The sequence below is a fragment of the Thermobia domestica genome, chromosome 2 (genome assembly GCF_964235325.1).
Source record: "Thermobia domestica chromosome 2, izTheDome1.hap1.1, whole genome shotgun sequence".
Lineage (NCBI taxonomy): Eukaryota > Metazoa > Arthropoda > Insecta > Zygentoma > Lepismatidae > Thermobia > Thermobia domestica.
The window spans coordinates 366,363,815-366,376,187 of record NC_137455.1 but is presented as its reverse complement, the minus strand read 5'-3'; positions in this window follow the sequence as shown (position 1 = coordinate 366,376,187).

Here is a 12,373-nt window from a genome sequence, read left to right as displayed (position 1 = left end):
AGTGAGGAATAAACAGCATTCTTCTGTCCAGGAGTTAATACATGCGTTGGCCATTCCTTCTTGATGTAATGTTCCGCTTTGTTCCTGCTGTCCCATTCGCAGAGGAAACAACAATATTTCGTATAACGAAGCTGCAAACCCATTAACAAAGAAATGACTTGTAAATCACAGCAAACGGTCCACTTGTATTTCTCATACTGAATTTTTTCTAACACTATTTCGATGTTTTCATAGGTTTCCTTCATATCAGTTGCATAAGCCAAAGGCACTGAAGGAAATTTGCTGCTATTGTGCAAAAGGACAGCCTTAAAACTAGTTTTCAAAGAGTCAATAAGCAATCTCCACTCTGTACTTATATGTGCATGTCCAAGTGTATCCATCACAGCACAGACATTATTACAATACACTAAATCATTTTCTTGAGAATAGTAGTTTTGAAACTCTGTATGAAGGTTTCGAAAAGTACACACTTTAGTGTCACGATGGAGCAGATTCCAGCCTTAAGTTCTGTCTGTGTATTGGAGAGTTTTAAATCCCGTATGAGGTCATTTAGTTCACCCGGAGTTATCAGATGGGAATCCAATGTAGATGTGCTATCTACATAAGTAGGATCATCATCTTCATTTGGAACTTCAATAGTTGCCTCAAGTACGTAATCTTCATTTACCGTAAGATGAGGAGGAGGTACCGGTACAGGTAATTCTGCACTGTGTGGAACTGGCCTAATTGCTGATGCAAATTAGGGTACTGTACTGTGTGGTTAGATTTACTGCTTATTTCTTTTATCTGTGTCATACAAAAGTAGCAGTCTGAAGAATGATCTTTTGGTTCCCTCCAGATCATCGGTACTGCGAAGTTCATGTTTCGTCCACCATTTGCCCACCCAGTCAGACGTTTCACGCAAGTACAACAAATGTAGTGAGTAACCCAGTTCTTATCCTGGTCTCCTACACAGCAACCAAAATATAACTGATAACACTTCCTCACAAGTGGAGTAAAACATCGACGTTGTGATTTAAATATCAGCTCCCCACATACATAACAGAAATTGTCCGGTTTATTTACACACTTCCTCGACATCTTGTATCCTGTAAGGTATCACACACATACATACATACACACACACACACACACACACACACACACAGGAATCTACACTCCATCAAATTCCCACAAAATCCCTCTAGACATTCCCTCATACAAAAATGGTGACATGGTGTACACATCATTGAAAACGTTTTATTGGAAGTCCAATGAGGTATAAACCGTGGTATATTGTAATTTTCGTGGAAATTATATGTGTTGAAGACCGACCCGACCCCACCCGTGACCCAAATTGACTGACCCGACTCGACAACCCGACCCGAGCTGACCCGATTGGCCCGACCCAAAGTGACCCTAGTGAACCAACCCGAGGTGACTTAACCCGACAACCGACCCGAGTGACTTGACCTTACAATCTAACCAGTTTGAGAGAGCTAGAACTTTACAAAACTGCCACCAGAAAAAAAATGCTGACCAATTCTTATGCATAAACCATTGTTTCGGCTTTTTTTAACTTGTAGTATAATTATCCTCCACCTCCTCCTCAGTGTTCTCCCATTAATAAGCAGGCCAGTTTCCGTGAACTAGGTAAGAAGCTTCCATTTTTGCGATTTCCCGCTAATATCTGCCTCGCAACCCAACATAAAGTACCACCCTCCTTATTACAATCTATCAATTCCAACCTTCTTACACACTCTCGCTCTCCTGATATCACCCCCTTTACTACATCCCTCAGAATGCAATCCCTTAGCAAGATCAAAACTTGTGATCCGTCCATTTTTCGCTTCCTTATATCGTCTAATATTGCTCTCGTCTCTTGCATTTTTTCAGCATTTCCTAATTCGTTTTCCTCTCTACCCTGCTAACCTTCTTTATTTTACTCCACATCCAAATTTCCAAGGTTAAAATTTAGGCAATCAAGTTCGAAAGTCAAAATAAAATTTGACAGAGTTCTGAAGACAAGTTCTGAAGGCTAAAAGAATAAAAGTTCTGAAGACAACATTATTTTCTAGTAAGGAATGTATATAGAACTTCTTTTAATATTTTTTGCTGTGTAACAAACAACAATTTCATCACGTTACCATTCCGATTTTTCTATTTAAAAACAGCGTTGCTGTCTGATAGAATCATAAGGAACTAATTGCACTGAAATATCATTCTGTAGGGAATTACCTTTTATTTTTTCTTGATTAATTTATCTAGAAGATATTTGCAACGTTATATAAAATTAGCAAGTATTTTATTGCGGAGAAAGTCAAATCACTACCCCAGCAATAATAATAATAATAATAATAATAATAATAATAATAATAATAATAATAATAATAATAATAATAATAATAATAATAATAATAATAATAATAATAATAATATTAATAATAATAATAATATTAATAATAATAATAATAATCTGAAGGTGACCAAGAAAGTTCTGTCTCTTTGTGGAGGTCTGTGTTCAATTGGCCCTCACACCGTGAGTTGAATGCGAATGGATATAAGGTGAAGGTCAGTTGTTGGACGAGGCGAGACGAGACAGAATTTTCATGAAAGGGTACGAGATGAGACAGAGCTCTTTCAATAGAAACATATGCACTTTCCCAGACGAGACTACCTTCACGACACATTTTCGAAACGAGAATGCCCCAAACCAGGTCTCGTGAACAACACTAGTAAGTATATCCAACATACTACTTGGGTGTGGCTGTTCAGATACACCGTGAACGTGCGTAAGTACTGAGTGAACATAGGGCCTTCACAGAGCGTCATAAGGGCTTGTTTGCTGTACGAGTTCAAATTGCTGCTCCGCGGGGCGGAAGATATGACAGGCCTTTGGTGAGGGTGTCATGACTACGCGGAGAGTGCAGTGGTATGACGGTTTAAGGACGGTGACGAAACACTCGAAGACGCACCACGTGCTGGAAGACAAACAGATGTTCAAAGTAAAGATCTTCAGGCAGCAATTGAGGCGAAGACAGACATGTGAGGAACTGGTACTACCTTTCAGTGTAAGTGGAGAAACCATTCGGCACCACCACCATCAACTTGGGAAGCACTGCAAGTTGGGTTGATAGGTCCTACATGATTTGACTTGGAGCCAGAAAGCAACGCGAGCAGACACCTGTGTTTCTTTGGTGTCTCGTCTGAGGAAGGAGCAATTTCTGGACAGGGTGTTGACATGTGATGGGAAGTGGGTCCTGTACGAAGCTCCACGGCGCCGTCATTGTTGGTTAGCATCCCATGAACCGGTTCAAAAAAGCCCAAGCCAGCTCTACGCCAGAATAAGGTTCTCCTGTGCATTTTGTGGACTGCTCGAGGCATCGTCCATCGAGAACTGCTACCAGCTGGTCAGATCATCAATGCAACTGTGTACTGTCACTGTGTACTGTCACTGTGTACTGTCACTGTGTACTGTCTGGATCCAGCAGTTCTGAATCGCAAAGGGGTCCTCTTGTTACAAGGCAACGCTAAGCCCCACGTGGCTAAAATGACCCAGTACATCATTCTACGCCTTGGATGGAAAACACTATTGGATCCGCCATACTCCACGGTCATTGTACCGTCCGTTTATCACCTGTTCCATTCCTTGGACAATCACCTTAGAGAACGCCAATTCAAACAGCTAGTAGAGGTTCAATATGCACTTGATACCTTCTTCACTTCACGTCCCACCAAGTTCGACTGCGATGGAATCCATGGCCTTCCAGAACGTTTTCAGAAGGTCGTCGAGGCTGATGGAGACGATTTTTGATATTCCAGTTACGTCTTAGGTTACATACCAATGTTCGAAGGTGTTGGTGAAAAGGCGGCGGAATTTCTTGGGCACTCTTAAAGTTATAATAATAATAATAATAATAATAATAATAATAATAATAATAATAATAATAATAATAATAATAATAATAATAATAATAATAATGTGTCCTGCCCAAAGGCAGATGTTTGACCCGAAGGTCCATGGGTATTGATTCCAGCTCGTACCAAGTAAGTTTTCTGGTGGACAAACCCCATGTGCATTGGTTTTCTCGGTGTTCTCCCATTTCCTCCCACTTTCTTCATTCAACCACTTCAATTATTTCTCATCATCACTGTCTCTCTTAGCGTTGGTGCATAACGTGGGACGTTAACTAGATATTTCCTTTCAATTTCACTTAGTGTGACATTTAACTTGAAATAGAAACACAGAAAGGAAAAAAGTCAGTAGTAATATTAATTACAATTACAATACCAATTAGTTAATATAGGGTAAAATTAAAATTTTATTACTATTTCACCTTCAATTAGTCACATTTATCATTCATTCACCAACTTCGAATTGAATTCTACAACAAAGCTCTTTATAGTATCCCGTATAGAAAATAAGTGAAGAATGTGACGACCCGACCCGAGTGACCCGACACGAGCTAACCCGACTGACCCGACCCGACAACCCGACCCGTAACCCGACCCGTTTGGGAGCACTATCAGAGGGGTACTATTTACAGTACAATTTATTTTGTATGGTTTAGCATACTTTAAGGCTACCGTACTTTTTGAAAACAGAAAAAACGGGACATCTTACAAATTAGTAGTAAATATTGCATTTTGTATTAATTTTATCTTTCGAATTTTACTACAGTATCGCACTAGTTATACAACTTAAAATAATGTATTAATATAGTCCATACTCAGTGGCGTATTTAGAGGGAGGGCTTCCGGGCTCAAGCCCCCCACCGAAATCTTACTTACTATAGTAAAGTATATGAAATATCTTGCAGAATTTTCATATTTTCAGGCAAAGCACCCCCGGAAGTTAGCAAAGCCCCTCCCGAAACAAAATCGTAAATACGCCACTGTCCATACTTAATCAACAGTGCTAAAAATTATTATAGAAGCTAGAAGCTGTTATACAATATAAACGCAATCAGTGAACATACAATATTGAGGCAAAAATTATATTTTCAATATTATTACGCATACCACCTTTACATGCTCTACATGTCTATAAAGAAAAATATCCAGATTTATGAAGTTGTTTCAAAATTTCAATAGGCTGATTTATTTTTGTTAACCTAAAATGCGAACTAAAAGAAAGCAATTTGCATAATTGTTTTTCTGAAGCAGAAAAAAAATGTGTTTTCGGGGCTGGTCTGCAACGTCACAAGAATTTGTTGCCACCTTGGGGTATACATTCTTACTTTTAGTGATAAGTGCTACTTAGGAGGATTTAAACATTGCATGTTATATCCGGGGAAGCAGCGATTGCAATAATAATAAAGATTAGAATGAAATTGTTCCTATAGTATTGTCGGAATTGAAAGCAAAAGGAATAAGTCGATTTTATTATCTTTTCAGAAATTTTGATCTGTAATTAATAATAATAATAAAGAAAAAAACAGGACAAGAAGGAAAATTTCTGCACACCGGGACAAATTTTAAGAAACCGGGGCGTATGGTAGCCTTACATACTTATTTGCATGCGGAGTGTCAGTACGGAGCCACTACGTAGCAGAGTTGAAACAAAACCTCGTAAATAGGTTGCCAACTCAGGAAAACAAAATTACCGGCACACCCTCAAAATTCTCTGTACAAATGAGAAACTGAAGACTGTATTGATCGTAATTGTATTTACCAGCAATTGCCACTTGTTTAAAATTATCGAAACAGATGAATAATACTGGATATTAATCTTTATGTAACAATAGTTGATTCATAAAATGAAATTTATTCTATAAACTTCACTTCAAAAAAAGGAAATTGCTTTAAAAAGTCATTTTCTACTCTCAATAAATGAATAAAATTCTTTTACAATAAAATATAAGTGTTATCAAATTTGTTATGTTAAATAAATAAAAAAAAACTGCCATACGTTAACAAAATATCGATAATGTATAATACAACGGAAATTTGTGTTTGTAAAGGCACTGTTGAAAAATTTCGATGTTCAATGTTATATTCTGGATTGCAGATTCCAAAATACCAGTCAGAAGGGGTCTAATAAGAAGTTTGTACCGGTCACCGGCTTTAATCAAAATTACAGCAAATACCGGCCAGTTAGCAACTCTACTCGTAAATCAGAATGCTGAATGCACCAAAATACTTCACCATGCATTCTATAGTTTCTGCAAAATGAGTTTAATGAAGATGATCAAATAAAACAAAATACTGTGTTATAATTTTCCCTTTAACAGTCTACTTTGTGAATTTGTTATATCTTCCACTTATCAATTTCCTGTACGAGATGAGAATAACGGTTTCTGCACAAGATAGAAAGAAAAAAAATACATTTTTCTCATAAGGATTCAGTTCACGTAAGAAATAATGAATAAGTTTAATAATAAGAGCCGAGGAGTGAAAAACTAACTCAGCAATAATGATTGTAAGTATAAATATAAATATAAAAAAACAACAAAAAAATTTAATTCCATCATTGTTAGGATAAGATCAATATAGTGAATCACACGATAGTGTGAACAAACTAAACCACACAATAGTGTGAACAAAGTCCTGTTAGAAAAATACTCCATAAATGTGACACATTTTTTTAATACTTCTACCATTTATACAATTCCCCACATTGTTTTCGTTCTGGCGGCGCCCCTAATAGAGTACAAACGAAAATTTTGCCTGCAGATTTCTGTGCAAATGATGTACAAGCGATTGATATAATTTGTGATTGAATTGGATATGGTGGGGGCTACCATTTAGACAGCCCCACTTTGTTTTCGTTCTGGCGGCGCCATTAATTGTGTACAAATGAAAATTACGCATGCATATTTCTGTACAAACGATGTACAAACGATTACGAAAATTTGTGATTCAATTGGACATGTTGGTGGGAAGCTACCACTTAGGGAGCCCCAGTTTGTTTTCGTTCTGGCGGCGCCCCTAATTGTGTACAAACGAAAATTTTGCCTGAACATTTCTGTAAAAACGACGTACAAACGATTGCGACAATTTGTGATTGAATTGGACATGGTCGGGGGCTACCACTTAGACAGCCCCACATTGTTTTCGTTCTGGCGGCGCCCCTAATTGTGTACAAACATACATTTCGCCTGCTCGTTTGTGTACAAACGAAGTACAAACGATTCCGACAATTTGTGATTCAATTGGACATGGTGGGGAGGTATTACTTAGAAAGCACCCTACTTTGTTTTCGTTCTGGCGGCGTTCCTAATTGTTTACAAACAAACATTTCGCCTGCACATTTATGTACAAACGACGTACAGACGAATGCGACTATTTCTGATTGAATTGGACATGGTCGGGGGCTACCACTTAGACAGCCACCACTTTGTTTTCGTTCTGGCGGCGCCCCTAATTGTGAACAAACAAACATTTCGCCTGCTCGTTTCTGTACAAACGAAGTACAAACAATTGCGATAATTTGTGATTGAATTGGACATGGTGGGGGGGCTACCACTTAGACAGCCCCCTCTTTTTTCTGTTCTGGCGGCGCCCCTAATTGTGTACAAACGAAATTTTGCCTGCACATTTCTGTACACACGAAGTAGAAACGATTGCGATAATTTGTGATAGAATAGAACATGTTGGTGGGGGGCTACCAGTTAGACAGTCCCCCACTTTGTTTTCGTTCTAGCGGCACCCCTAATTGTGTACGAACATACATTTTGCCTGCACATTTCTGTACAAACGAAGTACAAACGATTGTGACAATTTGTGATTCAATTGGACATGATGGGGGGGGGCTATCACTTAGACAGCCCCCACTTTGTTTTCGTTCTGGCGGCGCCCCTAAGTTTGTTCAAACAAACATTTCGCCTGCACGTTTCTGTACAAACGATGCACAAACGAATGCGACAACTTGTGATTGAATTGGACACGGTGGGGGGGGCTACCACTTAGACAGCCCCCATTTTTTCTGTTCTGGCGGCGCCCTTAATCATGTACAAACGAAAATTTCGCGTGCACATTTCTGTACAAACGAAGTACAAACGATTGCGACAATTTGTGATTGAATAGGACATGGTCGGGGGCTACCACTTAGACAGCCCCCAATTTTTTTTCGTTCTGGCGGCGCCCCTAATTGCGTGCGAACATACATTTCGCCTGCACATTTCTGTACAAATGAAGTACAAACAATTGCGACAATTTGTGATTCAATTGGACATGGTGGGGGAGGCTACCACTTAGACAGCCCCCATTTTTTTCTGTTCTGGCGGCGCCCCTAATTGTGTACAAACAAAAATTTCGCCTGCACGTTTCTGTACAAACGAAGTACAAACGATTGCTATAATTTGTGAATGAATAGGACATGTTGATGGGGGGCTACCAGCTAGACAGCCCCTAATTTGTTTTCGTTCTGGCGTCGCCAATAATAGTGTACAAACGAAAATTTGGCCTGCACATTTCTGTACAAACAATGTACAAACGATTGCGTTAGTTTGTTTTTCAATTGGACATCGTGGGGGGAGCTACTACTCAGACATCTCCCCACTTTTTTTCGTTCTGGCGGCGCCCCTAAGTTTGTTCAAACAAACATTTCGCCTGCACATTTCTGTAGAAACGATGCACAAACGAATGCGACAACTTGTAATTAAATTGGACATGGTGGGAGGGGCTACCACTTAGACAGCTCCCATTTTATCTGTTCTGGCGGCGCCCTTTATTATGTACAAACGAAAATTTCGGCTGCACATTTCTGTACAAACAAAGTACAAACGATTGCGACAATTTGTGATTGAATAGGACATGGTCGGGGGCTACCACTTAGACAGCCCCCAATTTTTTTCGTTCTGGCGGCGCCCCTAATTGCGTGCGAACATACATTTCGCCTGCACATTTCTGTACAAACGAAGTACAAACAATTGCGGCAATTTGTGATTCAATTTTACATGGTAGGGGCTACCATTTAGGGGAACTCCCTCGAGAGGAATCACTCTACTTATTTATTGCAAAAAGCAGAATTTAAAAATTCGCATTCCTCCAAAGTTATCCGGTGAAGTAACAGCCGTTTGTATGTACGTACTAATATTGATAAGTTCCACTACGCGATCCCAATTAATAGTTCATATACCCGCGCCACACACACACACACTAGCATTTGTACACACAAAAGTATACCTGGTAGTATCCACACGCTTACGCCGGAAACTAGAAACAAACACACACACACACACACACACACACACACACACACACACACACACACACACACACAGAGACACACACACACACACATACACACAGGGAGAGAGAGAGAGAAAGAGAATATCTTGTTGTACCTTTATACTGAATGCACCATTACTCACAAAATCAGTTAAAAAAGAAAAAAGAAAAAAGTTGTAAATGAAACTTTCAAAGATTGGTACCACTGCTGCGTGTCACACATGAGATTGTTCCATAATGATTGATTCGTAATATGATGTATATGGGTTTCTTAATGGTAGTATAACAAAATGCCTTCAAATTGACCACTAAATAAAAAGTGAAATTTATTTCTCAAATTTTGTAAAATCGAAGTCGGTGGGCATTATGGGAACAGTCTACAATAACAATATATGCAAATAAATATTAATATACTTCACGTTTTCCAGTGGGTGCAAGAAAGCTTCGAATAGTATTAGTTGCCATAAGCATTAGCTGATGTAAATATATATATATATATATATATATATATATATATATATATATATATATATATATATATATATACATATATATATATATATATATATATATATATATATATATATATATATATATATATATGAAGAATTTAAGACAAATTACACTCAAATTATGATAAATATTGTATACCCGTAAATACAATAGAGGGCCCACATGAGATTGGGGGGGCACGGGATCGGCGCCCTGGTAAAGGTCTGCATGGGCCGGATTTTCTTTGCCCGGGCACGGCCCGGCGCGTGGATTTATAATGTGAGGCCCGACCCAAGTCCGAAATATGTATGAGCATTTAGGCCCGAGCTCGTATAATAATCAAATGAGCCCCAAAAAATAATGAATTACAGAAATTTAATAATTAAAGCAGAATTGTATTTTATTTACAGTAATTGGATTTTGAGTTTTGCAGCTTAGCTTCAAACGTTCTCCACAAAGAATGGTCCAGTAAATATCGTTGTACAGAACAAATTTAGGACCGAAAAGGCCCTTGATATATGGTTGTGCATTTATAAATTTACTGTCCGAGCCCCTGCATACCTCTAATTTGAGGAGAAAATATAAACATAACATTAAAATAACCGTTTGTTGTAGAAGTTACGTTAATGTTCAACAGATGGCAAAGAATTAATTAATAAAAAAAATTCCAATCATGTTCAGTACTCTTTATTCAAGAAATGAGAGTCGACAAATTGTACAAGCATTATTTAGTACTAAAACTATTATAATTGACGCACTATTGTTTACGTTTTCAAGTATATAAATGTTTCGAGTTCACTTTAGCTTTCAAAGAAGGATAAATGTATATAATAAATATTAATTGAGCTATTTTTTTGTTGCGTTATAGTATATAGATGTCAGTTGAGAAGGTGTTCCACATGTATTAATTGTAATAATTATGCCGTTGTTTGAAATTTCGTTCGGACGAAACGGATTTCCTTTGATTTTGGTTTCTAGAGTCAGTTAACGCAGGATGATGTTTAAGTTAGATAAATAACACAATGTCATTGTGATAACGGAAATGTCTGCAGAAGGGGAGAGCATTGGTATTGTAAAGTCCAAGATTAGAAAGAAAGACCATACTTGCAGATCCGTTTAGTAACTAACATCCTAATTTGAAATTTGGAATATCTAACAGCAAGAGTGTAAAACGAGATGAGGCTAGGCGTAGCCGTAAAATTTTTTGTAAAGTATCACTGCAATGTGATTATGATTAGAAGGTCGTAAATACAAAGCTTTGGATTTTTACGTTACATTAAACACCTTACACCGTTCGTGAATTTGAAACGTTATATATATATATATATATATATATATATATATATATATATATATATATATAGGAACTGTACCAAACCCGGGCCCGGGTCCATAAAGCGGGCCCCCTCAATTGCTGCTCCGGGTATTGGCGTAGAATGCTAGAAATAAGCTGAATTGTAGTTTAACGTTACTGTTGCATGCAGCGCTAGTTCCTGTGTTGATCAGTTAATCCTTTGTTCCGCAATCAACATCTGACGAGTTTTCATGCAGTGGAAAGTTTTGAAGCTCCGACGAGCAAGCATTGTTTTCCATAGTTAGTAAAGAGGTAAGTGCGCCAACTATTTATTTATTTAATCTTAATGGTAAGAGGTATGTTCTATGTAATTAGCTAGTAATTTAGACGTAGGATTGACAAATTATTTGCAGCGAAAGTAAAAACATGTATGGTCGTAAAGTGGGCCCCCTGGTCAATCCTAAAGCGAGCCCCTACTATGTTGTGCAAAAGTAAACGATATGTTTCATACCAAATTCTCATCACTCGTGCAATTTATCTACAATTTTCAAGAGGACCAAAATGCTCAAAACAAAGCTGAAACTAATAACACAATATCGTGGTCGAGGGCATGGCAGTGTTAAGTCATTATCAAGATCCTATGTTCCAGGAAAGTAAAAGACAGCTGAAGGTGAAAGGAAGAGCCAAGGAAGACGATTCTGATAGTGACTCAATCTCTGATATAAGGAAGCATCAACAATATTCTCAACTTTAAACGTTCCACCTGGGAAAACATCATCCACGGATGACGATGCCACATGCATGTTCTGCACTGAAAATTTTTCGAGTGATACGAGAGTTGAACTGTGGGTCCATTGTGTCATGTGCTCTTAGTGGGGCCATGTAGATTGTGAGGGGACTGGCAAAGTCATTTATATTTGTGACTTCTGCCAGTATAGGCAATCTTAACTTTGTGAAACATTTCATTTATCACGTTTAATTTGGAAGTTTTGGTTCTGAAGTTTGAGGATTTTTTTTAATGCCAAATAAGTAGGTTGGAGAAAGAGAGATGTTTAGATTTCTTATTTCTACCAGTAGAATATTGAATATTTCAGTTTTGAAAGTTTCAGTCTTCAAGTTTAGTCTATATGAAAGATTGTTCTGGAGTTTAAAAAAGAAAAAAAAAGACATTTTGATTTGCTATTTCCGCCAGTAAAATGTGGAATATTTAAGTTTAGACATTTTCAGTTTATAAGTTTAATCTATTTGAAAGGTTGTGCTGGAGTTAAGAAAAATATTTTCGGATTGCATTTTGGCCACTAGAATGTGGAATATTTAAGTTTTAAGTTCAATTTTAATGTGTTCTTTACTTTTCGGAATTTGTTTCAATTTCTTCCAATAAAGTCTTTTAAACATTCATATTTCATTTTATTTCAATCCCCAGTGTTTAGGATG